This window comes from Lutra lutra, chromosome 7, assembly GCF_902655055.1.
Source record: "Lutra lutra chromosome 7, mLutLut1.2, whole genome shotgun sequence".
Taxonomy (NCBI): domain Eukaryota; kingdom Metazoa; phylum Chordata; class Mammalia; order Carnivora; family Mustelidae; genus Lutra; species Lutra lutra.
The window spans coordinates 43,395,656-43,423,441 of NC_062284.1; the positions used below are offsets into that span (position 1 = coordinate 43,395,656).

Genomic DNA, 27,786 nt, shown 5'->3' on the forward strand with positions numbered 1-27,786 from the left:
GAAAGATTATTGTCTCACTGGAGGCTTAGAACTCACCCGTTTCCTGGAGAAGGCAACTGAACCTCAAGGGAAGATGTCATTTACTTGCTCAGTCCCTCAGCTGGGCCTTCCTCCTAGCCCATAGTCCTGGATGGTTTATCCGGTGGTGAGGCTCATCCAAGAAGCTGGATGATAGATGAGAAGGGCACAAAGGATAGTTTGGAAGAGGGAGTTCTATCAACTTAAAGCCTGATGGACGGCCCGGCTTCTGTACTCTGGGGATGTTTTTTGATCTTAAAAGCCCAGTTCGGAAATTCAGTCAGGGTACCCTTTCCTTAGTACAGTGTTCAGAAGTCTCCTAAATGCCTACACTTTCTCTATGGCAACTCAGCTTCTCCCAGACCTTGAACACCAGCCTTGTCTTGGTGGTTACCCTTTGAAGACCACCTCCATTCTTCTACCAAGAGTTTAAGGACAGCAGTAATGATCATACTGAGCACCCAGGAGCATTCCTTCTCCACTCGCCTGAATTCTTTGCTCTTTCCCTGCTGCAAAGTGTTACCAGTATTCTGCATTACATGTAACAATTCATCCAAGGCTTCAGGAGTGTGAGATTGGAGCTTGCCTGTGTCCGATGAATAAACTGGGGGCAAGTTTTGCAACAGAAAAGTCTTTTTCAAGAACATGTCCTTATAGAAGCAGATTCTGTATTGCGTGGCTGGAGGGGCCTTTAGACGGTCCTTTCCCTTAGTTTTAGATTTGGAGTCTTAGTTTGGTTTCTACATCCACACGGTTCCATAAACACTCTCTAAGAGGCAGAAAGAGCTAAATTGTGCCTGTAAATTAAAAGATTAAATCCTACCCTCTGACCCCTTTCTATGTGAAGTAAAATACTCCTACTTGCCCCTTAGGCCATTTGTGAATCAATAAACCTAGGACTGTCAGTCTGAGAAATTGTTAGAACTCCTGAGAACAAATGGAATGCTTAAAAAAATCTGGGGGAAGATCTGTCTGATGTGATTTACTCTGGAGAGATGGTGAGTGCTTTGTAACCTGCTGATTACCATAATAAAACATCATTATTTTTTAGGGGAATAGAAAAATGACAATAGACCTTAAAGCACAGTATCCCATCGCTTGCCTCTGGGAAATTAAGGATGGTTCAGTCGTGATTTGCAAAGAGAACTCCAGTGGACTCTAAATTTTAAGGCTCGCCTCAGAGTAGAAACCATAGCTTACCTGCAGGGAAGGATTTGATTTTCTCTGCCTGGTGCTCTGCTCACCCCCCGCCCCCCACCACACCCTGAGTCAGATTGTAAGTAGACCACTTCCAAGGCAGTGCTGGTAGATGAACTTCCTCAGAAGTATTTTCATAGTCATACACGTGTGGGATTTGGGATGGGGAGAGGGTGGGTCTGTTGTGTATGTGCCAAGAATGGGCAGGATTTGTACCTGGACCAGTGCGCTGTGCTTTGAATGGTCTTCGTGGTGGTGACTGTGGCATTTCCAACATAGGCACCACTGAGTAGACCCAGGTCTGGGAAAGCCCTGTGCACGGGAGTGGGGTGATGGTACAGCCTTAGTGGGGAGGGATAGTTGGAGGGGCTTGAAGTCTGCAGTCACTTTCAGACAAGAGCCTGACAGAGGATGTAATGAAAGTCAGCATTTCACCGTAGAGGGCTGGAGCAGGGGGAGCGCAAGCCTGTCTATCAAAAACCTGAAACCTAGGATTAGCGGCCACCTGTGGAACTGGAAGGAGGGAGTCCCGGTGGATGGTGGGTGATTAACCCAGGGGTTTATTCCCTCAGTGGGTCAGTCAGACATCTAAGCACCTCCTAGCCATGAAGCTGTCTGGAGAGACTTCTGGAAGTTGACAGTATATTCCCTGCTATCCATTGAACCATCATCTTACCCCTTCACTGGCTTGTTTTATTCAATAAACCTTATCTGAAGACCTATGTGTCAGGCCCATTGTTAGGCACAGGGCACTAAAAAATGAGCAAAAGTGAATATTTGGACTTAACTGCTAGACCTCCAACTGCTTACTGTGCAGATATGTATAAATGGTCATACTCAAACTCAGTCCAAATGAATTCATTCTGTCCTGGGTTGCCATTAAACACAAACGACAGCAAGAAAAATTAAAATAATGAGTAGGTGTTTCTCAAGGGGCACTGTATAGCGGTGGGAGTGGGGTACCTAAAAACCATCACTATACAATGATGTCGTGGGTGTGCAGAGAAAGATGTGTAGAAGGCATTGTGGGACTACAAAGGCACAGGACCCAACCCTGTCTTAGGATGAGATAGGTTATCAAAAAGGGCTTTCAGAGTGAGATAAGAAAAGGAATGTTAGTGAGAGCCAGACTGCTTGGGGAAGACCTCTCAGTCAAAGGATCATAAGTGGGAAAACATTTGTTCGGAGCTCACTGTGAAACCCCAAGGTGTTCCATGTCCCTGGGGGTGTTAGGATGGTGACAAACTGGAGAGCTAAGTGAAGACCAGAGTGTGGCAGGTCTTTCTGCCTGAGAGCAGTAGCTGGGATTTGATCTTAAAGGGATTTAGAAAGTGGATTCACAGGGGCACGGTGCATGATCTAGTTGGAAAGAGAAAATTAACATACTCGCAGGTATGTCAGTACCAAGACAGACTGGTATGTCCCTAAGGGGATGTATGGAGGAGGGAAGGGATTCGGAGATCATTCCCCGATCTCTGCGATGTGGAAACTCAATTCTGTCCCTGCGATGTGGAAACTCCATTCTGTCCCGTGGATGTTTGCTGTGGTCACGGTTTATGACAGAACAGAGACAGATTCTGTTCTTATTCAGGTGAGGGGAGATGGGCAGGTTTCAGGAACCATGCCATAAGATGATGAAGTCAAAATTACGAGGTTGACTCACATTTTTGCCCAAGCTTGTTGACATAAATTGCTAATGCTTTTTTGGTACTGTGGGCAGCGACACCGGTGAGAAGTTGGTAGAGGGAGTTAAAGATACGTTAAGAATCTACCCACACGGAGGACTTTTGTAGCTATGTTTTTTTTTCCTCTCTCTCTCTTTTTTAAAGCTTTTAAATTTATTGATTTGATAGAGAGAGCTCAAATAGGTAGAGCTGCAGGGAGAGGGAGAAGCTCCCGCAGAGCTGGGAGCCCAATATGGGACTCGATCCCAGGACCCTGGGATCATGACCTGAACTCAAGGCAGACCCGTAACTGGCTGAGCCACCCAGGCTCCCCCATAGCTGTGTTCATACTTCCGTGGGTGTTTAAAATTTCCGTAATTGAAAAAATGGGAAAAATAATAGCTTCACTGGTTTTTGTGAGGGATCAATGAGTGCTAACACAAGTGAAGGTCTTGCCTAGTGCTGTACTTGCTAAAGGTAAGTGATTGCTACTACTGGCCACTATCTTGGCCAAATTCCACTTTTCCTTCCCCACTCTGTTATTTCTTGCTCTTGACTTTCTTGGCTCTTTATCTTGTTTCTGGCCTGGAATTTGCCCCATGGATTTTAGACAGTCCAGCTTTTCTGGTTTTGTCCCTGGATGGTTCTCGCAAGAGCATGCCTGTATCTCTTCTTTTTCTCTGCCTCATCTTGCCCAAGGAAACATCTCTACTACCACCCAGTCCTGGGGGCCACCCTGGGGACTGCTTGACTGGTACCTTACTTGCCCAGATACCTCCTTGTGTATAATGTGCATGAGGGGTGGAAAGGTGGGGAGGGGCCATGATGGGAAGAGAATGAACCAGACACAGCCCAGCTAATAATATCCCCCTTTATACAGTGGGTGTCCTCTTGAAATGTTGGGTTAAAAATGAGACTTTGGTAGTGTCCTTTTTTTTTTTTTAAAGATTTTATTTATTTATTTGATAGAGAGAGATCACAAGTAGGCAGAGAGGCAGGCACAGAGAGAGGAAGGGAAGCAGTCTCTCTGCTGAGCAGAAAGCCTGACATGGGGCTCGATCCCAGGATCCTGAGATCATGACCTGAGCCGAAGGCAGAGGCTTAACCCACTGAGCCACCCAGGCGCCCCAGGAGTATCCTCTTTTTATTTATATATTAGATATATAATATATATTATATATGTTATATATGGTATGTGCTAAAGTCTGTGCCTGTAGACATGATTGTATAGATATTTACTGCAACTTCAGGGACTCTGGTTTCCATTTTGTACTGAGTCTTTATCAGTGACTTTCAACCCTTCTAACCCTTTACTTCTGGCTGCTCTAGGTGTTTCCTACATTGCAGATTATTTGTAAACAATTTATTTAATATACTAGGTGAAAAGATTATTTAGAGGAATTTGGTGTTGAATCCGTAAGAAACACAGAATACTCAAGCCTTGTTAAGTGTCAGACATTGTGGTAGGTTCTTTTCACATACTCATCAGTAAGATGTCCTTCTGGGTTTTCTTTTAGTTGTTTTTTAAATTTTTTTTTTAGAGACAGAGTGAGAGCAAGCTGGGGAGGGGCAGAGGAAGAGGGAGAATTTTAAGCAGCTCCATGCTCTGTGTGGAGCTTGATGCAGGGTTCAGTCTCATGACCCTGAGATCATGACTCTGGGCCGAAACTGAGAGTTGGATGTTTCACTTACTGAGCCACCAAGGTTCCCCTGTAAGATGTCCTTTTGAAGTAAATGTTTTCTCCATTTTTACTTTCCCTGTGTCACATATTAAATATAGTTTAGGATGCTTTTGGTTGCCAACAAAAGAAAACCTACTCCAAACTAGTTTAAACAATAAAGGGAATTTAGTGGTTTTTGTGACTGAGCAATCTAGCCATAGGATGGGCTTCAGGTATGGTTTGATCCAGAGAAGCATGTTAGTATTAGGGATCTAGTTCCATGTCTCTAGGGTTTTCTTGGCTCCACTTTCCTCTGTATTTTGGCCTCACCTACAAGCAAGCTGTCTACAACTCAATGGAAACAAAAATACCCTCAGGAGTTCCAGGTCTTAAAAATGAATGTTACAGGAGCCCTGGAAGAGCCCACCAACTTTGAAACAGCAGAAGTCTTGAAATTCACTGAAGTTGCATGTTGAGACTATATGTCTGTCCTCTAGCAAACGTTGTGTCCAGGGGAGTGGATGCCACCATTAAGCCTGACCCTAGGGTGTGCATCAGGGATCTGAGGAGTAAAGTCAGCTCCTTCAGAAGCACACATACAAGCAGAGACTGTGAAGGGGAAGTGAGTACCATAGAGGCTGTTCACAGGTGTTCATTGCAGGGACACAGGTCTGGGGTTTGTAGGTAGTGCTCTCTGTCCAATCTCAGAGCCTTGTAATCCATATTGCTTTCCCCAAAGCAGTATTTAATAACCCTCACTATCCGTATTCCTCAAGAAACCTTGGATCTTGGTCTTTTGCACGTTACTATCTAGGAGCATGACTTGGTCTACATCATCTAATTGTTCAAGAACTCAGTATGCTTAACTCTGCAATAATGGGGCACCTGAGTGGCTCAGTTGATTTAGTGTCTGCCTTTGGCTCAGGTCATAATCCCAGGATCCTGGGATTGAGCCCCGAATCGGGCTCCCTCCTCACAGTGGGGAGCCTGCTTCTCCCTCTCCTTCTGACTCTCCCCACTGCTTGTGCTCTCTCTCTTGCTCACTCTCTCTGTCAAATAAACAAATGAAATCTTTAAAAACAAAACAAAACATTTGGTTTGCCGTGTGTTTCTGGAACAGCTTCTCACCACAGATACATGGAAGAAAAACCTGCACAGTGAACACAGAGGGTCCTATTTTCCTGAAAAGGACAGACATAAGATCCATAGCCTGGCCACTATTCTAGGCTCTGATGTGCTTTGGGACATTCTTCACTTCCTGAAGCACCCATTCCAAAGCTAACCTTCTAGCCTCTGATCATAGACATTTGTGGGGGAGAAAAACCTTTATAAAGCAAGTTTCAGTAGAGTTACCAAAAAAAAAAAAAAAAAAATCTGAGTGGAGATTTAGAGGCAACCACAGGGAGCAAGTCAATGTGTGTGTTATGACTTTTCTTCTCCTTTTTATTTTTTAAGATTTTATTTATTTATTTATTTAATGTATTTATTTTGTCAGAGGGCAATCGCCCACAAGCAGGGAAAGTGACAGGCAGAGGGAGAAGCAGGCTCCCCACTGAGCAGGGAGCCCGATGTGGGACTCGATCCTAGAACCCTGGGATCATGAGCTGAGCTGATGGCAGCCACTTAACCGACTTAACCAACTAAGTCACCCAGGAGCCCCGTGACTTTTCTTTTATTGGCTGATGCATATGGGAAAATTGTGGGGTGAAGAACAGTATAGTACGTTTCTTTGCTCTTCCTTCTATAAATGGCGTGCTGACATAATGATTAAGGTACTGGAAGAAGTCTGCATTCTCCTGTGGACAGAGGGGAGAGGGAGAAGGTGGGGGAAAGACGGATGAAAAGGACTGGAAACATTTCTAGTGGGGCATCCTCTTTGTAGTGTGTGTGTAGATGTCTTTTTTCTTGATGTTCCTGGCAGAGTTCCAGGCACAGCAGAGGCTGTAAGTACTTGGCAAATGGGCGTATCTTTTTCTTTGCTCCAGTAACTCAGTAAGGAACAGTGGTGCCCTGTTCCTGGATGTCAGCCTTCACGAAATCCGTATTGCTCTGTGCGCTGGGGAAAGGGAATTACCCAAGGGCCCTCGTGAAAGCCTAACCTGGGGTGTACTGACAGTACTTTGTTCTGACTGGGCACTCAAATATTTGTTGAAGAGAAACCCAGAATATCAACTTGAAGCTGAGGATGTTTGTGCCCTAGACTGATCCTGTGTTTCTTTCAACATGCTTTGGAAAGAACACCCCGGGGGACATGGCTATCTCTGTGAACCCCAGGTCTGTGGATTTTGTTTCCTTTCTGCATTCTGCTGATTCTGTGAAGTAGAAGAGCCAGACATGCAGGACATTGGGTGGGGCTGGAACATTCTGGAAGACTGGAAATTTGATGAAGTTTGGGGGGGGCATGACAGCTGTTTCTGTTGCTGGGGGAAGAGCAAGTCCCATGATAGGAGGTGTGGCTGGTCCGACTGGCAGGTAGGCAGTGACTTCAGTCCTCAGCAACTCTGAAGGGAATTCTTTTCTGACCTGTTGGTGGCCAAGAGAAGCAGTTGCTGCAAACCATGTGGCTTTATTGACTTCTCGCTGGAGGCTGCTCCTTGAAGGCAAAGCTGAGCTGAGGCCTGGCTGGTCTACCTCTGTGTTGGATTCAGCGAATGGATTTCAAAGTGTGGACAACTTTTGGAGTGGTTGGTGTGTTTTTCCCTCGATGTAATAACAGCTGTTAGAGTTCAACCCTCTGCTTCTGTTGTGTGAATTTTGGTTCTTTCATTTCTTGCCCCACGGACGTGAGTGAGGGAGAAATGTTTTTGAAAGGAGAAGCAGAGAGGGAGGTGGTGGTTGGACTCTTTTATCAGGAGACCGTCTTTGTGACATCACTTTGTCCTAAGGTTTGCTCTTTCATTCCAGGCACAAAGACAGAATAGAGGGTCCCTCAGCACCCTGAGCCAGTGACGGCCACTGCGGATGGGAGAGCGAAGCCGGGCTGGTCCCCGGCACAGGGCTGAGGCAGAGTCTCTGAGAACAGGGGGTGTTTGGGCAACCATCTCTCTTAGCCACAGGGCTAACGACAAAGTGCAAGTTGTAGAGCATTTGCAGAACTAAGCATCGAGAATGAAATTCCTTATGGTCATGTGATATGCAGAGATCACGAGAAGACTTGTGTTTCAGCGAGCAAGCTTTTGCCCTGTTCTGTCACAGTTCTTTCAGCAGCCTCTGCAGACGGTCTGTGAACCCCTGCGGAATCTATTTAGGGCCTAGGAAGAGGACAGTGTTTCTCAGGGAAGAGAGAGAATGAAAAAACATTATTCGAAGGATGACTCTGGCCCTTTGTCACAGAAACCACGGGTCTGTAAGAGGACCGCGGACTATTAATAAAGTCTCAGTCATTATAGATATGCATCTGGTAAGGGATGGCTTTACCTGACAGATAGTCTGTAGTGGTTTAAATTTTGTCAGGTAGCCCCTCCATTTCTATAACCTATTGAAAAACATGTTCAGGTGCTACTAATATAGCTTCCAACTGGGACATCAAAATCTGTGTGCAGATAGATCTGTCATGGCCCACATAGTAGGGGTGGAGCTTGAGTGGCTGGGGTAATATCCATTCTGTGGCTGTATTGACATCCTTTTTGCTTGTGTGTGTACATGCACACACACACACACACACCCCAACACCCCACTTGTTTGACCGTTTCCCTTGTTCCTGTTGTCATCCTCAGTTAGAATTGTACTTGATCCTGACCTATCTCAACTGACTCATTATCTCCTAACCACTTTTGGGATGGGGCAGTCTCAATCTGTTCATTTCATGTCCCTCATTTAAATCTTACTAACCTATCCTGACACCCTCCCTTCAGGAGCCCTGGGACTACAAGTAGGGAAGGGGACATAAAAGACTTGGCGGTGATCAGAGCCTATTGTTTTGTCTGTGCCTTGGGCTGTGCCTTCATTTCTCTTATTCTGGTGTTGCCCTTAAGATGATTTCACACACATGTTTGAAAGGTATGGGACTACACTCTTTAGAACTCAGAATTAATCTGCGGCTTCTTTGGAAGGACTTTAGTTATCTGTAGATGAGAAGGCAGCCTGATAAATTTCTGATCTTCATCCAGCTGTTACTGCCAGTCTGGTTGTGAAATGTGACAGGACCATGGCCAACTGTGTAATGTTGAAATATGTTCCATCTGAAATTCCCTTCTATCCTCTACATTGCTGTGTGAATTAAGAGGGTATGACTGGCAGTGATCAGAGGCTGAAATCACATTTTGAATTTGCCTAAAGAGGATTTGTTGGGTTTTCTGCTAGTCACAAGACATTGGGCAAGGGGCCATTTACAAGGGATTGCAGTAGTATGGAGAGCTTACATTCCAGGGCAGGACTTGGTGAAAGGGTACTAAAAGTAGAAGGTAGAATGTGGATGACAACTAGTATTGAGAAAGTACTCTAGGTGGCAGCTCAGAGGAGACAAGAAAGCTATGGGCCTGGATGTCTGCCCTCACAGATTAGGATTCTAGCCTGAGTCTACATGTCCACACAGGATATGAACAACATCGTGTAAGGGAGGAACATTTTAGGCAGAGTAATGACACACATAAGTGTGAAGGTGGGAAAGTTTGGGGACCCTGTACAAGACTCTTGGAACAGTGGATTTTTGTGCTGAGAGAAAAGGGGAAGAGAGGATCTTGAAAGTTAGGAGTGGGCATGTATCCTGCTGCTTGGGACAACAGAAAACCCAACTTAGCCTAAACCGTAAGAGAGAACGCATTGGCTCAATAACAGAAAAGGCTCTTCTTTCCAGGTTGCTGGCATGGTTCTTTAAGGTCTGCTCCCCTCTCCGTAGGTTTCTGTGTGCTCATAAGATGGCTGCCAGCAGCAACCAAGGCCACATGCTTCTCTGTTCACATGTATAACAATCCAGAAAAGACCTGAGTCCTCGCTTCAGCAGCACATATACCAATAAAGGACTTGAGCTTTGCTCTGGCTGGTCCAGTCTTAACCATCATGGCAGCCAAGGGAATGCTTTGTGCTTAGGTTTGAGTTTCTGCTCATCCCACAATTAGCATAGAGATGAGGTTGTGCTGATCAGTTTATGCCAATAAGGATCAACCTCTAGAGCTCAGTTTTGGGCCAACAACACTGAAGTCCTGTGGCTGCTGTATAGCGATTCCCCAAAGGAAAATCTAGAAAGGTAGAGAAGAATAGGAGGCTGGAGGATATATTGACAATGGAAAAAAATATGAATTATAGCTTTAAATTATAGGCAGCTCTGAATTCTAGGCTCAGTGATGTCCAGCTGAATCTAGACATGATTCTATAGGTAGATCCTCTTGGGCTGATGCCAGTATTTGTCGTGGTTCTTGATGGAAAAGAATGTTTTATTGTAATCTGCTCATGCCCAGAGAACTTATCTGGTGGCCAGTTTTCCTTCTTGTCCCCATCATCTGTGTTTGCTCCTCACTAGGATTGTGTATGATCAGTAGCTGGCTCATTTGTTTGAGACTCTCCAGAGTGCCAAGCTCAAATGTCTCTGGAGAAGGACCTCCCTCTCCTATAGGGCCCCCTGTGAGAGCTACTCCACTCATTGCACATTGCTGTGCTGAAGTTACTCAGTTGAGTCTAACCATTCACATTAATCATTAAGCAAAAATTAGGTAGAATTGATGAAGTTCGTGAGTGCCAATCAGAGGCAGCCCATCCATCCATCTATGTGTTCAGTAAGTGAGTGTACCTGCTCTGTGCCAGGAGCTGTGCTGGTCACTGGGGATGAACCCAACTATAGCACACAGTCCCTACCCTTGAGCTCCCCATCTGATTGGGTAAACCAGGAAATCTACAATGTTCATTTTATGTGGTGCATGTCCTAGGTAGATAGCATGCTACGGAAGTTTAGAGAAATGGTATTTCTCTCCACTGGAGGTATAGCAGATGACATTTCCTAGCTTAAGTAGGATGTTTAAAATGGGTTTAGAAGTTAGGGTTAGGCAGTGGATAGGTGTTTAGAACAGAGAGAGGGGATCGTGATAGATAAAGATACATTGACCTATTGTCAGAGTCATAAGTGTTATTTGGTGGCTGGGGCTATAATTCTTAAAAAAAAAAAAAAAAAAAAAAGAAAAACAAATGGACAAACCAGGAGATAGAGTGGGAATGCAGACTCCTGACTCTTCCATCCAAGATTCTAATCTGCCAGACAGGAAAGTGGTCTGGGAATCCCATTTTCATTTCCGGCTCCTTGGGTGGTTCTGATCCTGGTGGTCTGAAGAGTGCACTGGTCTAGAGTGCATTGTGGGTGGTGCAGGGCTGCAAATGTAGGCTGGAGAAGGGGAAAAGCAGAAGCCTGAGTGGCCAGAGAGGTTGGGGAAGGATGCGGGAGAATTTCAAGGTCTGAGAGTGTTCAGTAGGATCCTAGAGGAAGTTGTAGGCATTGGACAGCAAACCCACTTTAGAGCAGGAAATAAGATCTTGGGCTTATTTTTGCACCATTGAGCTAAAACATCTTTCCAGAATAAAAGACTAGTGAAATAATCACTTGGCTCTAACCTCAAGCCGCTGAGCATTCGGGTTCCAAATTTTAAGTGCAGTTCTTAGTCTGCTAGTCTGTCTATTGGGAATTATTTATCCTTGTTGTGTTAGCACAATGATTTTGTAATGCTCTTGAGTAACCTTGGAGGCCACTCTACAAATGGCTTGATTTATTATTTAAAAATAGGATTGATTCAAGACCGAATAAATGTGTAATACCGAATCCACATTGGGGGGCCAGTGGAGGGAGGTACGCAGCATTTTTATAGGTCAGGTGTTTGCAGGCCTCATAGTCAGGGTCGGTCTCTTCTCAGAATCATTAAGACTTAGTAAGACATGGTATTTTTTTTTTTTTAAGACCTATTTGAAAGAGAAGAGAGAGATGAGCATGCTGGGGGAGGGGGAAGAGAGAGGAAGAGAGAGAATCTCAACCAGACTCCCCACTTAGCGTGGAGCCTGACAAGGGGCTCAATGATGCCACAACCCTGAGCTGAAAGCAAGAGTTGGACGCTCAGCCAGCTGAGCCACCCAGGTGCCCCTTAGTAAGATCTACTAATAGTCTTCCTCAGACAGGGTAGCTTTACGAACCTTCTCACAGGTTCCTGACTTTCCCTGAAAGCTGCTGGGAGTGAGTTGGGTTCTCCATCTATGGGCACTGGACTTCTAGATGGCTTACTTCCCGTGCAGTGATGATTTTTACTCGGTGTTAAAACAGAAACAAGATTTCAGATGGGCTCTGTGTTTTTCGTTATTGTTGGAATTAACCCAGTTACCATTCTAAGCTCCTTGGGAATGACTGGAAAGTCCCACTTTTCGGTACAACTTAGAACTGCTTTGTGTCTTCCGTTGTATGTAGTAAGAATTCATTAGTTAGGGGTGCCTGGGTTGGTCAGTGGGTTAAAGCCTCTGCCTTCCGCTCGGGTCATGATCCCAGGGTCCTGGGATCGAGCCCCGCATCGGGCTCTCTGCTCAGCAGGGAGCCTGCTCCCCTCCCCTGCTATCTCTCTGCCTACTTGTGATCTCTGTCAAATAAATAAAATCTCAAAAAAAAAAAAAGAATTCATTAATTAAATTTGACCTTAAAGGCCACCAAGAAACAAGGTCTGAGCTCCATCCTTGACCCTGAATGATTTGTTTTAGGCATGAAAGTGTACCTTGAGAGAAGGTGCAGGAAGTTACATGTAAAAACATGTATATTATCAGCAGGTCCTCACAGGACTTCTCCCTACTGGCGCTGTTGACACTCTGGGCTAGATGATTGTGGTTAGAGCCTGTCTTGTGCATTGTTAGATGATCTGAGGCATCCCTGGCCCCTACCCACTAGAGCCAGTTGTGAGGGTCCACATTTGTCGGCAGATACTGCTAAATGTGCCCTGAAGGCAAAAATCGCTGCTGGTCGAGACCCACCAAGTTAACAGACAAGGAAGCTCTTTCTGGATATCTCTTTACTCAAGCTGTTCATTGATTTTTTTGAGAATTCCACTGTAACTATTAAAAAGCCAAATAGTTAGTGATCAATATACACAGATTGCATATTTGCAGATTTTGTCTACGTGCTAAAATTGATGAGTAAACCTGAAGTCATGAATCCAGGAGCTTTTACAGTCGGCCTTGGACACACACGTGTGCCGAGAGGCAAAACATTCCAGTCGCGTCCTGCACCTGTTCCCAGCTGAGGTCAGAAAGGTGATGCTTCTTGTTGTAGCTCTCTCTTGTAAACAAACGTCCTTCCCATGGCCTATTGAATGCCACATTTTTAAGATTTTTGTGCCTTTTCAATGGTGATTTTGCTTTTAAAAATGACCCCCAAGTACAGTATAGTGCTGTCTAGTGTTTGTAAGGATGAGGAGGTTATTATGTGCTTTACAGAGAAAATACATGTGTTAGATAAGCTTCCTTTCAGGCATGAGTTAGAGTGCTCTTGGCCATGAGTTCAGCGTTAATGATAAATCTTTCTAGGTGTCTTCAAACAGAAATATGCATAAAACAAGGCTACGCATTGACATTGGATGAAAATGTTGTGACCAGAGGCTCCCAGGAACCTAGCCCTGTATTTGGCCATGGAGAAACAGTCCAGTCTTTGCCAGTTCAGGGTTAGTGGTGACTTTGTAAGAATGTAACTACTGCAGGTAGGAATCGAATGTACTAGTATTTAGCTAGCTGACATTGCCAAAGCCTACATTTTAGAGATGCAATGTGGTGAATGTATGAAGCTGGATTGCTTTTTTGGTAAAGAATGATGTAGCCACATTATGGAAAACTTAGAGAATAAATAACTGCTCAGTCAGTGGTTGTCAGTATTTTTACAGCTATGGCATACCTTGTGGGAAAAGGCTCTATCAATTTATAGTGCCACAAGCAATTTACTTTTCCATTGAATGTCCTTTTCAGTGCATCTTTGCCAGCATTATTTTTGCATTTGTCGTATTTAAAAAATGACAAAATTGTTGTGAAAACTCAAATCGTACAGATAGTTCAAAAATAGAATGTAAAAGTTTCATTGTTATCTTTCCCCCTTTTTTCTCAAGAATGTTAAAAATCTGGTATGTCATTTCAAGTCTTTTAAGAAAATGCACATGAAAAGAAATGCTTTATATAGCTACAATTTAACATGGAAGGGACTATTTGCTTTGTATATGCTGGTTGCATTATGCTTTGGATACTTTATATAATTCAGGCACAAAAATGCTTTCTCATAATTTATAATATAGTTGTCTGGAAAAACAACATAAATGTTGTTTCCCAATAGCTGTTGTTTGATTTTTTGAGCTAAGTGATTATTAGCTTGCGATATATCTCTTCTAATCTAATTTTTGTTTTTGCCCGTAACCTAAGTGACAGAACACAACCCAGAATCTGTCTTGAAATTTTATTTTCTCTCATGAGGTTTGGCAGAGGATTTCAAAGAATTGTGTTTCCTGGTAGAAAGGTAGTTGATAAATGGATGCAAATGAGTAAACATTATCCAGGATCAGTCAAGACGCTTAGTATAAAATACTACAACAGATGTTCCTGGAACGATTACAATGTGAAGAACATATTTCTGATAGTGAGTCTGGAACCCTTGCCCTCACCGTGGCTGGAGAAAAGAGGACATGGGAAGGATGGCTGTTGATCCTCCGTGTGTCAGGCACAAAGGGACCCGTTGGAGTGACGAGAGATTCCGCAGATGAGGTTGCCTTGACTCAGGGTAGGGAAGTGAAAGCTTCTTGGGCCAGCTGTTGAGAATAGAGAGTAGAGGGAATTTTGATTGTGGTTTGAAACCCTACTTATATTAGAAAACCATAGTTTTCACTTAGGACAATTTAGAGACATGCGGTAAAAATGCTCCTGGAAAAGAAAAACTAAAACATGAGTAGCTTTGATGGATGGAAGAGCTTGAGAAAATTGCAGACCTTTGAAATCAGAGGCATATTCTGTTTCTAGGATGGTGAGAAATTGTGCATCTCTAGGATTATGTGTTAATTACTTAGAAAAAGGTAAAATAAGAAGTACGACTTTATTATGGTCAGGAAGGACTGTTTTCTGGAAAGAAAGGAAAAGGTGTGTATTATGCCTGAGTGTCAGTTTCCTTTTTTTTTTTTTTTTAAGATTTTTTTTTTAATTTTTTTATTTGGCAGAGATCACATGTAGGCAGAGAGGCAGGCAGAGTGAGAGGAAGGAAAGGAGGCTCCCCGCTGAGTGGAGAGTCCGACATGGGGCTCGATCCCAGGACCCTGAGATCATGACCTGAGCCGAAGGCAGAGGCCTAACCCACTGAGCCACCCAGGCGCCCCCTGAGTGTCAGTTTCTTAACCTAACAGTGAGTTAAGCCTAGAAGATTAAAGTCCATAGGATTGTTTCCCAGTAAGGGAGTGTCACTTACACGATAATTTTGCACCTCAATCCCAGATTCCACACTCCTGCAAGACTAGAGTAAGTGTGGATAAAAACTCAAGGGTTGGGCAGAAGGTGGATTAAAAAAAAAACAAAAAACTATTTTATAAAGCATTAGCTATGAAAAAAAATCACAATTTAAATGTCCTATTAAAAAACAGAGCAAAACAGAACCAAAAAACTCCAAACCAAAAGACCCTTCCCATTTGGAAATTACAAGGTCTCTTCCCTGTGAGATTCTTAGTTTACCCTGGGGAGGATACTTTTTGTTGGCTCTTGCAGGCATTCAGATAATCATCAAAAACCTAGAGGCACGCCCTTTGAAGTACATAGTTTCTCTTTCAGAACATCTATGGGAGAGGCACTAAGGAGAATCTTTAAAGTAAAGTAAAATATTTCAGATAACTGTCCACATTCCTCAGACTTGTATTCCTGAAAAATGGCAAGCAAACTCTATGGCTTTTACTCATTTTTAATTTGAATATTTATGGAAGGCTGAGTTGAAATGTGCCTTTAAATTAACCTTTTTGGGGTAAAGTTCTATTAAAAAGGTCATTAACCATATTTGGGTTAACTAGTTAGGACAAATTTAAACATTACATGATGCTTTAGGGTAAAAAGTAATGAAGCTAATTTAATTCCCTCCTCAAAAAGTCCTTTGTAAATAGTGTCTCTGTTGCGTATCTTAGTGTTTATAGAACAGAAGCTTTAACTGTGGTGTTCCTACATCAGTGAACTTTTATCTTATGGGCTTTGTAAATAAAATTGTATTCTCCATATTTTCTGGTTTAATAGTTGTTTTTTTTTTTTGTCTTTTTGTTGTTTTGTTCTGTTCTTACGTTTATATCTCTTATCTACCTAACATTTGTTTTTGTGCCTCATAGAGGGAAAGTGATAACTTCGTTTTCATTTTTGTGGATATTTACTTTTGTGCATATATACTTTTCCAGAGTATATTTCAAATAGTTGTCTTTTTCCGTGCTGGAAAAATATATAGTAGTTTGCTCTTCAGTACTTACTCAAAATGATACATTGATTGTATCCTAAATATCCACATGTTTGCTTACTGTACTCTCTACCCTAGTAAATGATCTATTTCTGTGGTAACACTTTTTAGTTACTGTAGCTTTACAGTATATTTATTTAGCTTTGTTAGGATAGGTCTCCCTTCATTGTTCTTTCTTCAAAACATTTTTCAGTCATGCTGAATCTTTCTCTCTTCCAGCTCAACGTTAGAATCAGATTTATAAACTCTGCAGAATATTTTGTAGCAATGTGGGTTGCATTGTGTTGACTTTAAAAACTGTGATGAAAGGAGAATTGCCATTGTATGAAATTGGGTCTTCTTGTCTGGGCACTGGTAGCACCATTACTTGTATCTTCTGTGTTATTCAGTAAAACTGAAAGTAAGACTGATTTGACATATTTATGGGTAAGTTTATTTCTAGGTATTTTCTTTTTCCCCACCCCTCCTTCCTTTTATACTTAGCTGATATGAGTGGATTTTTTTTTTGTTCTTAAGATTTTATTTTTTAAGTAATCTCTACCGCCAACATGCGGCCCTAACTCACAACCCTGAGATCAAGAACCACACGCTCTATGGACTGAGCCAGCCAGGTAGCCTTGGAATTTTTTGTTTTCTAAATGACATTCCTCATCTAGTTATTCTTTCTGACTATCTCCAGTCCACTTAGATTCTAGGCAAATAGACATTTCATTTACAAAAATAAAATAATATAAAAAATAAAAATTACTGCCTTTTCTTAACATTTTCTTTGATTTCTCTGGGTTAGAGGTTGAAGTAAAGTTTTAAATAGTTAATAGCAGGCATCCTTGTCACCGTCCTGATTTTAATGGGACTTGAAATTCACCATTTATTGGTTCGTTTCCATACATTTCTGATTTGCTTTTCTATATAGGAAACTGTTTGCTATTTATAAGAAAGTGTCAAATTAAAAGTAACCAGGGGAGACGTTTAAGTTACTGGTTGTTTCCCAAAGAACATGGCAATGATGGGGGATATGCCACACACAGAAAAAGTGTTCATAATTTCTTAGGGTTCTACTTGGTTTTTCCCTCAAAGAAATTCACGATGTGTAGGAGCATGTTGGGGCATCTGAGGACTCCTTAGAACACAGGATCTCTGCAGGAATCCTAGGAACACACTCTGAGCAAGAGTCATGTAAATGAACTGGTTGGCCTGATTTTTTCTGAAGTGGAGTGGAGTACAGTGGAGTACAGTGATCGAGCCAGTGGCAGTAACCCATGCTGGGGTAGAGTCTTGGGCTCTGGCAGTCCTGTTTTCCTTAGGCAGATGGAGGCACATTCTAGGTGTGCCCTGTGAACACATGAATAGGGTTGAAATTCAGAAAACCCTCACCTAGTAGGTAGAAGGAAAGGGACATTGGGAGCAGAGAACTTACAGATGTAAAGAACCAAATGTAAAAAGGGGAAGAGAATAACATACAAGATGTGAGATGTGATGCCTCAGGGCTCTGGCACTTTCCTGGCTGGGTGGGGGTTGGGGGGTCCTAATCTGTGTTGCCAGAAGTTGGGCTGGCAGAATTGAAGTCATAGGCTCATAATGTAAGCTCAAGCCCTTTCTCGTTAGTAGACTGTACCTGTAAACACTTTTATTAGGTAAATTTTAAATTGCCATGTGTGCCTGAAAGCTCTAAGTCCTTAATACATTTATTTATTTATTTATTATTATTATTATTTTTTTTAAAGATTTTATTTATTTGACAGAAATCAGAAGTAGGCAGAGAGGCAGGCAGAGAGAGAGGAGGAAGCAGGCTCCCTGCTGAGCAGAGAGCCTGATGCGGGGCTCGATCCCAGGACCCTGGGATCATGACCTGAGCCGAAGGCAGAGGCTTAAACCACTGAGCCACCCAGGCGCCCCATCCTTAATACATTTAAAAGAGCGGTTTTCCAACTGTGATTCCTGGAGCTCTGTGTGTGCCGTGGAGGCCCCTCGGGAGCCCACAGGACCCCAAGACTCCCATTCCCCCATTTCAACCAGAGCAGCTCTGCTTTCATGAATCTACATTGCTTATCAGGTTTCTGAGTAAAGTAACATTAGAAGACAAACTTTGCTGCTTAAAAAAAAAAAAAAAAAAGAAAAAGAAAAAATAAAAAAAAAAGACAATCTGAAAGCCATCATTGAATAATTCGAGTAATTAAAACCATGTCGTGTAGTAATACCAATCTTGCCTATGTTAACTATTGGCATTTTTATGTTGGAGTTGCATTTCTCAAGGAAGATTTCCTTGCAGACGTGATGTAGAAAGGATTTCCTTTTTACATAGACTTGGTAGTGGTTAGGGTGTGTAGGCACGTGATTGGGTCAGTTGTGTCCGTGTCTGATAATGGTAGGCTGCTTAAGGACCTGCTTGTGTTGTATCTTTTTCATCGCACCCCCTGTCCCCCTCCCCCACCCCTGAACATCCACCACACGGGTTCAGGATGTAGCTCCTGATTCCATGCAGACTGCTGTGGATGGACAGTCCCCCCCCCCTTCTGCCAACGATGTGAGCCACAAGGTGGGCCAGGAGAAGCTCAGAGGCACAGCTTTGACAACAGCCTGACTTGGCTCTCGTGTTTCCGGGTGCAGGGACTTATATAAGAGAGCTCTAAGTAGCCGTCTTTGGGGATTGCTGGATTTTACTAGGATCACCAAAAATCAAAGCAGTCCGGCTTGCCAGCAGAGCCTCTCCCAGTTCTGCGTGGGCTACAGTCTAAGGAACTGAGGCCAGTGGATGTGGACTGAGCCCAGAGGAATTGTGGTGATGAAGCCTGGCTTCACAGAGGGATTAGTAATGTCCTCACTGTTCACCTACACCCTTCCTACTCCTCATGGGCAAATTTTAGTCCTTTCCCTTCTGAGGAGCTCCCCCTGGCAAATCTGGTCCAAAGTGAGCTTTGCTGTCCATTGTTCAGCGAGACTCTATTCTATCGTGAACAGCCATGCTGCCATCGTTTGCAGTCACCCACTAAGGATTTTTATCTGCTGTACCAGCTCTGAGATAGTACTGTTGTCACAGCACCAGACCTAGATCAAGTGCTTGTTTTAGGCAAGGATGTTTGGTGGTGATAGAAACCCATTCACCAGTTTGATAAACAGGAAAGGTTTCTGTGTGTTTTGAAGATCTCCCAGGATGGGAAATGAAGAGCATTGGGATTCATGGGAATTGGACTGAGCCCATCAAAGTGCTCTCTTGGGCTCCTGGTTCCTGTCTTGGGGTGTCCTTTATCCCCTTGATTGCCAGATGAACTTGTGAGGTCGTGATTGCCTATTTGTCCTCTGGGGCTACCTAGCCCCAGGCTTTCTGACTTCCTCATCTTCCAGCCTCCCAGCTAGAGTTCAACTGGGCTTAGAGTTACTGGGGAGAATCCCACTGGCCAAAACTGGCTCCTTTGAACTGAAGTCACAAGAGCATGAGGTCCCTGGCCTGACCACTGAAATGCTTCCTTAGAGTCAGAGCTCCAGCCCCGCCCCGGCAGCTTTGGTGGAGGCAAGAGGAGACCCACGGTAGTCCCAGGCTGCCCCTTCAGGCTATACAGATCCCAAAACAGGTCTCTTCCGTGGCTCAAGCACTTGCTAAATAATGAAGTGATTTATCCTTTTTCCCAACTCTTATCTCAGTGCTTTGAAATGAAATTTTCCTATAACCTGTCTTTCATTGTATGAATGAACCTTTCTGGATTGTGTTTCCCAGGGGTCTGGTGGGGGACCCTGGCCCCGTTGCTCAGCTCTTGGAGTTGGAGGCTGGGTGAATTGCGTAACAGAGGCCAGATAGTGTCACAGCTTTGTCATTCCTGTGGGGAGGCCAAGTGCAGGGCAGCCCCACCAAGAGAAGCATTTCCAAAGATGGAGTGATGGAACTTGGAGACCTCCTTACCCCCTTCCTGCTGGCTGAGTGTAGGAACAGCAGCCCGGACCTCAGGGCCAGGACCCAGTGCGTGGCTGTGGACATAACCTGGGGAGTGCTTTCCTGGGCTAGCATGGCTTGTTCCAGAGAGGAAGTACGATTTGCTCTTCCATTTGTACAAAATATCCCTGCTTCCCACTCTTCTCCAGAGCAGGAAATGAAAAAGAAGTCCTCACTCTAAAACGAGAGAAGAAAAGAACTACCTAGCCCGATGCTCACACAGGATTGTTTGTCCCTGCGCCCCGCACTACAGCTTCATTAGACCCATGTGTTATTTTTGAATGGCAGGAATAATAGGGCTTACACCTAATCGAGGAAAAGAATTCCAAACAAAAGCTTGGGTGGGGTTTCCTGGGCAGGAGTGTGATATTGTAATAAATGGGAAACAGTTCTGCAGTCCAATCTCTGGTCTGATTATACAAATTATAGCAGGGGGCCCGGTTCTCGAAGGAATGTAACACACCCCACAGAGGCCCCTCCCTGGCGGGTGTGTCTGCATTTCCTCCAGTGCCCTCCTCAGCGGTTGATGCTTTCGCCAGAGGAGCCCAGAGCCTCCTGAGGAATAATTAGGATGCCTTCATTAGGGTCTCTGCTATGGGACCATTTTACAGGTGAGTTTGCCTTATGTTAAAGCCCTTCAGGGAGTCCGGTGGCTAAATTCTCCTCTCTTCTCCTGCGTTACTGAACAAAGAGTGCATACGAGGCTCTGACAATCCAGTAACAATGGCCAAAATTTCCAAGCACTACTAACGAGCCAGGCACTTGATCCGGACAGAGTAGAGGAAAATGTTGGAATAAAAAAGTCTCTTTGCTTGCAAAAGGGGACATCAATTTCTGTGACTGTGTCTGGAGGCCTGCTGCAATCCTCTGTCTTCAGATCACCACTCCTTGTTCATGTTCTAGAATATTCCTGACCCCGCTGGGCTCAGCCTTGGTGAGCTGCTTGAGAGTTCCCTCATGTGCCAGGTTCCTGTTCCTTCAGGAATGCTGTCTTTGTTAATCTCACTGGTGGCCCTTCTCCCCTTTACTCTTGCTTCTCAATCTTCAGAAGCAAATATTCTGTCCCTTGAGAAAGTTCCCCTGGCTTGTCCCTCCTGTCCTGAGCCCCCCAGTCTGTTACAGGCCCCAGAGCAGCCTGGCTTACCTATTTTTTTTTTTCTTCTTTTTTAGTTTTTTTAGTTCTTACCACCCACTGTCAGATGAAGGTTTTAGTACTTCTTCTTAAATCACCACTTTCTGGAGACCAAGGACTGTGTTGGGCTCATCTTCAAATTGTTGATACCTGGCACATAGTATGTGCCAGGTATCAGAATGGTTTGAAGCTGTTTTCTCTTAGCACATATGTTTGAGGTTTTTTGTTTTTAAATCTGGAGCCAATTTATGGCCCATATCAGGTAAATATGTTGCTTTAATATTACAGGCTTGTCGGCTTGGGATCTAAGATTGTTTTTCTCTAAACCATTTTGGTTGGTCTTACCCCTATGCCTTGCTGTCTTATCTGATTAGCTGGATGCTGGCGGCAGAGTCATGAGACGGCAGGGCGAGGCTGAGATTGGCCTGACTCTGTGTCTAGGTTGTGACCCACCTCTTTAATTTGGGATTTCTTAGAGCCACAGCAGGTCAGTGAAGATGGAATGCATTTAACAGAGGTGTGGTGCCTGGCCCGTGTGTCCCTCTTGACTGCACCTTCTCACCACCCCTCCCACATTAGGCCCACTGGCCCTTGTCCCCCTTGCTGTGCCTTAGGCGTGGTTTCTGTCAGCCTTTCAGAGTCTGTCCAGCCTACCTGCTCTCTGGGGAACCCTTCTGTGGTTCCGTGAAAATGTGTGTACCCCAGAGATATCACAACTAGAATCCCTCTGGTGGAACACTTCGGATGAACACCCCAGTGTGCATCCCATTTTATTGACCTCATTTGTTGGTAGGTCTCCCCTCTCCCATCACTGGGGCACTCATTCCACAGTGAAGCCCTGGCCTTATTTTTTTCCATATTTCCCAGTGCCTAGCTTGGGCCACACACGTCATTCCTACTTGGTGGGCCATTAAATGAATCCCTAGGCAACTTTTAATTAAAAACAACAAAAACCAATAAAAACAGGGAAAAAAAACCAACAACAGGGTGCATCTTCTCAGTGGCAGTGTTTCAACTTCTAAAATTATTGCACATGTCCTGACATCGTCCAGGGTTGGAGCTTTAAGCAGTGCGAGTCCTAGTTTACCCGTGAGGGAGGGAGACTAAGAGGCTCAAACACTGTAGCCACACATCTTGTATGAGGCAAGATGGGGACAGACTTGATCCTTCAGAGGCCTTGTCTGGGCTTTTCCCCGTACAGGATGCACCCCTGTAAACTTAATGAGAAACATTTGGTGGGTCAGCCAGCCCAGGTTTCCAGTTTCCACATGGGTTTGGGAGGCTGGTCTCACAGGGAACAGGAGGGGCCCTCAGAATCCTCCCTGGGCAGGTCCGAGTGGGCCTGTTCCTGTGGTGGTGGCGATGCTCGTTTCCATCTAGAAATGACCAAGATTTTCGACCTGGAAAAGGAAGTTCTGTTGGCACTGCAGGTTAGACCCTCCTGCACTTTTAAAGATTTATTTATTTGACAGAGATCACAAGTAAGCAGAGAGGCAGGCAGAGAGAGAGGAGGAAACAGGCTCCCCACTGAGCAGAGAACCCGATGCGAGGCTCTATCCCAGGACCCCGAGATCATGACCTGAGCCGAAGGCAGAGGCTTTAACCCACTGAGCCACCCAGGCCCCCCCTCCTGCACTTTTATACCTTGCAGATTTTATCACAGATCCTGCTTCTGTGTTGTTTCTCCCAAGCACATTAGTTTTTTTTTTTTTAATGTAAGATGCAGCTTGCCTCCCACTGGCTAACACCTGCTCTGCTCAATGCTTACAGATACCCCCTTTGTTGCCTGTGCAAATAGCCTGAGGAGGGGAGAGAGGTTGGGGGGAGGGTGTGTGCTAATGTCTGTGCGTCCACTCGTTAGGAATTGAGGAGCCACAGCCCCACACTAGCTGTTAGGGAGTGCTGAGACCCTGTGGGTCTGCCTCGCTAACACTCAGGGCTTTCCAAACTTTCCACTGACTTGGCAGGGTGAGCCAAGTTCCTAACTAATTTGAGGAGCGTTAACAATACTCATTGGCAGGGCGCCTGGGTGGCTCAGGGGGTTAAACCTCTGCCTTCGGCTCAGGTCATGATCTCAGGGTCCTGGGATAGAGCCCCGCATCGGGCTCTCTGCTCTGCAGGGAGACTGCTTCCTCCTCTCTCTCTCTCTGTCTGCCTCTCTGCTTACTTGTAATTTCTCTGTGCCAAATAAATAAATAAAATCTTTAAAAAAAAAAAATACTCATTGGGTATAGAAAACATTTCATGAGTTTCGAATAGTGGAAAGTTACCTCATTTAGAGAATTCTAGGGAAAATTTGAAAATAGGAAAGCATTTACATAATAAATTGTGCTGGATGACAGATGATGTCCCTAAAAGAGCTTTTTGAAATACAATCTGTGACAGAAATTTGACATCATTGCCCAATAGCCGGTTTTTAGGGGATCTGTGCTAATGGATATTTAAGAGCAACAATTAACATACAACTTAATTAAGTGCCTCCGATCAGTTGCTTGGTGGAGGGGCACTCTCTGGCAACAGACCCTTAAATTCCTTGCATAGCCGTGTTAATCTGAATGAATTGAAACTTGTTTGGATGACCCTCATTTTGCCAGGTAGACCATTTAAACGCTGAATATGGGAGGGTTAGCCCACATAATGGATCAGTGCACAGTAAAACCACTCTGCAGCTCAAATCTGCAAGAATCGGAATGTGTGCTGTGTGGGGCAGTCGTGGCCACCTTTACAGAGGAGCAGTGTGTGTTCTCCTGCCCACAAGAAGCTTAGCATCCGCTGCAGAGACCAGACGAACTGGCTCTTGGCCCCAGCAGAGCCTCGCCCAGTCCCGGGCTTTGGAGTCAGCCAGCCCTTGTTCTTTCCTGCCTGTAAGTGAGAGCGCTCCTTGACCTGCTTAAGCCCCAGTTGCCTTTGTGAAAGGAGAGTGATGACCAGAGCCCCCTCTCCAGGATATGGTGAGGGTAGGGGAGAGGACATGCACACGCTCTCAGGTGTCAGTGATCTTTGCTGACCTGGTGTGGCTGTTGGTGCTAAGGCGGCAAGGAAATAAGTAGAGATGGCAAATGTTTTACGAGGCTAGGCATGCGCTCCATGAAAACAGGTGGGAACGGTGACCCCTGGTAAGGTGTAAGAGAGCGGGAGGGGCAGGCCGCCAGGGAAAGGGTTAGCAAGGAGGCTACAGGTAGTGAGGTGTACAAGGCTTCTCTGTTCATCCCTTCAGCAAACACTGATGGAACCCTAGGATCTGCCAGAGACTTTGTTAGGCACCGGGTTTACCGGAGTGACTCACGGCAAGATGAAATCCCATGCCCTGTTGGAACCTCCTTCCCAGTGTGGGAGAGGAGGAGGGGAGCACACACCTGCACGTGTAGAAGCACTGAAGGGGAGGGTGTGAGGCACTTGCTGGGAACATGAAGGAAGGAAAGGTGCCAGGAGGGGAGTGCACGGGGAAAAGGGAAGCGGCCCTGGAGGCTGAGGAGGGAGGTCAGTGCCCATTTGCCAGGAGCCCTGTGCTAGTCACTCCAGAGGACTCAGCCATAGCTGAGCCATAGGATAGCCATAGCCATAGGAGTTAGTTGGTCTGTTTTACGTGAAGCTCATTTTTTCTCAACTCTAAATGCGATGCATGTTCATTTTAGAAAATGCACGAAAAATATTAAAAGGTAAAAGAGAAGGAAAAACCCTTGGCTCCACCACTCCAGAGAAATCTGTGTTTTGACTAACTTCCTGTCTTGTTTTCCCTGATGGGATTGGTCAGTTTGTTTATTTCTTGGGTTGACACGTTGGGGTCATGCTATAAGGACAATTTAGCTTTTGTTTTCTCCACTTCTTATGGAGCAAGCAGTTTCTCAGGTTCTCATAAACAGTATTTTTCTGGCCGTGTCATACCTAGTTGAGAAAATACAATAGCTTTAACTTAGCACCTTCTTTGGATCATAAAGTTGTGTTCACGTTCTTCCTAGCATGAAGAATGAATGTTCAGCATCTTTATATTTGAAAGCACTTCTGCATCTAAGATTATTCTGTGAGAATGGATCTCCCTACCTTGCTGTTACTGCTGATTTCAGGGACTTGGCATTGTAACGATGTCTGAAACACATTGTCAAAGTATTTCCCTTAGAGGTATCACCTAGGGGGAAAGTTGTAAACCTTTGAGTCTTAGAGATTCAGTGGAACTGTTTGGGAGGGGGTGGTGGGTGGATTTGGGCTGAAAGAGGTTGGAGTGGTTAGCAGAGAATGCCTCCCCTGGGGTGGTGATATTTCTGACAAAGAGTGGCAGGATCTTGCTTGAATACTGTGAGCCTTTATAGGGGATCATAAACTCTGACAAGCCTCTGAGCTGGTTTGTAGCTGAAGAGGACAGTTTGGTTTAAGAGCTCTGGAATTCCCTCTTGTCCTCTGTAGTTCTTACGATGTAACTGTTCAGATGTCACTGCTGTCTGTTGAATTGAGTTCTCTGAGCCCTTGATGGAGGACATGAATGTTTTTATATACCTAATTACTGTCGAATTAAACTTTGTAAGGGATTGGGGCCAAGAGAAAGAGGTCTGGTGGTACCCAAGGCTGAGGCAAGGAATGGAGCTCTTGCTGTAGGAGGACGGAGCTGGGGCAGGCCTGGTAGGGCTGGGTGTTGGTAGGGAATGTGCTGGAGGGGAAGGGACAGACTTCATGGGGTGTAGGGAGGCAGAGCGGTGTGTGGGCATGGTGATGAAGACACGGGCCGCAGAATTGGCTTGCAGTTACGGTATTGGTTCTTCCACTGACTGGCCAGGTGACTTGGGGGAGACTACCCAAGCCACTCCGTGCCTCAGTTTCCTCAGGAGTCAAGCCAACCAGGCCTTTTTCTTCTTAGGTGCTACGTTAAACAAGTGTTTTCAGGCCTATATATATAAGAGGGGACAATTTAAAGAAAATGCAGAGAATAACGAAATCAAAACTCTAAGTAGTTATCTTTTAAAGTTGTTGAAAGCATCTAGTGTGCAGCCCTTGGGAGATCCTTAGTAAACGGCAGCAAAGGTGGTTCATGACAGTCTCTTATCAGAGGGCCCCTGAGGTGTTGGGATGGTTCTCACAGACCCTCTTGGAAGCGTTGTTTCTTTGGGTGGTGTTCTGCTCCATGCCAGACAAAAAACACTCTCTCTATACCATGCTCCAGAGCTAGTTCTCTGGAAAAGAGCCTTGACCCTCAAGGCTGAACACCTGTCCTCAATTCCATTTCACTCAGCTCTTTAGGGACCGTGGGAAGGAGGATGTCCTTGTCCTAGGTGTCCTAGACTGGGCCATTCTGAGATGCTGGGGTTGGACAAGCCCGGTATTAGACCATGTGGTAGTTTCCTACAGCTGCCTTAACAAGTTACCACAAATGGGGTGACTTAGGTGTGCCGGGGGGTACTCTTTCCTCTGCCTTTGTGAGTTGTTGGCTGAGACCCCTTATAATAAAAGACTAAAAAGAGAAAAACCAGTTTATTAACCTGTATACCTCATGGACTTGGGAGAGCTACACATAGGGTAAAAATGAGTAATTGGGAGAGGTGGTTGAGAATTCAGGCCTAAATGTGGTAAATAGGGAAAGGGAGGAGGATGTAGGCCTCTTGGGGAAGAATATGTGATTTTTAGGAAAGATGAACGGACTCTTTGAAGGATAGCTGGGTTTTTTGGGGTCAGAGTCTGGGGGTGGTGTTGACTTCTAGTCTCCTTTCTTGAATGAGTCAATCTTCCTGTGTTGATAAAACTCCTGGAGAGGAGATTCACATGGGCTCCCCTTCTCCTTGTGTTCTCTTCTGGCCCTTACGAGGGCACTTCCCATTGGATTTAGGACCTACTCGTGTAATCTAGGATGATCACTTCTCAATACCAATATGTAAATCTATAACTTTCCCCAAATGTGGTCACAGTCACAGGCTTCAGGGATCATGGCATGGTCATATCTTTTTCGGAGACCACTATTCAACCATTACAGGCTACAGGTTGGGTCTCTGTCCTTACGGGAGGGCCAAGAGTCTGCTGTAACATTGTCCTCTGTACCCCAAAGTCATGGATACTTGGGGCTGGGCATCTCTGGCCTGACCTTTCTGGGTCTAAAGCTTCAACTCCTTTCTAGGAGAGGCCAAAAGATTGAGAAAGTTTCCTCTAGAGGCAGGAACATAAGCCCAAGTGTTTGGCACCCAGGATCGCTAGGACATTAAGATTGCCATCTCGGGCACACTGTGGTGCCCACACTTTCCTGAAGGGGTAGCATCTGGAATTCCTAGGCAAGGTTGGCACAGTCTTAAGCCAGAAATCCTTGCTGCTTATGTAAGCAGATGAACTTCATGCTAGTTACTGCAGCTGTAGTTCAGTCTTTGTGGTAAAGGGCAGTGGCTGTCAACTACAGAACTCTGTGGCACATGAGAAATCTGGTGAGTGTGAGGTTAGGTGCAGCTGAATTTCTGTTGCCCGAATTCCTTATGTAAACACACCACACAGGTGAATGCAAACAGTAGAGTTCAAATAAGAAGCTATTATTGATCATTGTGGGGGTCAGCTGTGGGTTATATTTCAGAGCTAACAAACGAGCTAAAGAGCATCTCCTGGCTTTAGAGCTACACTTGATGGAACAGTAATCACGTGTGAGTGGCTTTTCCTTTCTGCTTTCTTCAAGTCCAAGCTCTGTTAAATTCTCTGGGGATTAATTGTTCTCTTTCTTCCTTCTTCCCGAACTTCCTTCTTCCTGTGGTTTCCCCCTTTTCCTTACTCTCCTCAAGACTTCAGTGCTATTGAAAATGTTAACAGGACTCCCCTGTTGATAGGAG

At 44.7% G+C, this 27,786-nt stretch overlaps 1 protein-coding gene across 6 annotated transcripts in view; it reads left to right on the plus strand.

Moving 5' to 3' along the window:
• TLN2 (talin 2) overlaps positions 1 to 27,786 on the plus strand; it is a 431,106-nt gene that overhangs the window by 123,521 nt on the left and 279,799 nt on the right. The window contains exon 1 of one of the 6 annotated variants that reach the window (XM_047736623.1): positions 20,459 to 20,477. The exons of the other annotated variants lie outside the window; for them this stretch is intronic. The gene's annotated coding sequence lies outside the window, so the exon portion shown is untranslated. Of the gene's footprint in view, positions 1 to 20,458; positions 20,478 to 27,786 lie in introns of those variants that run through there. 6 annotated transcript variants of the gene reach the window in all.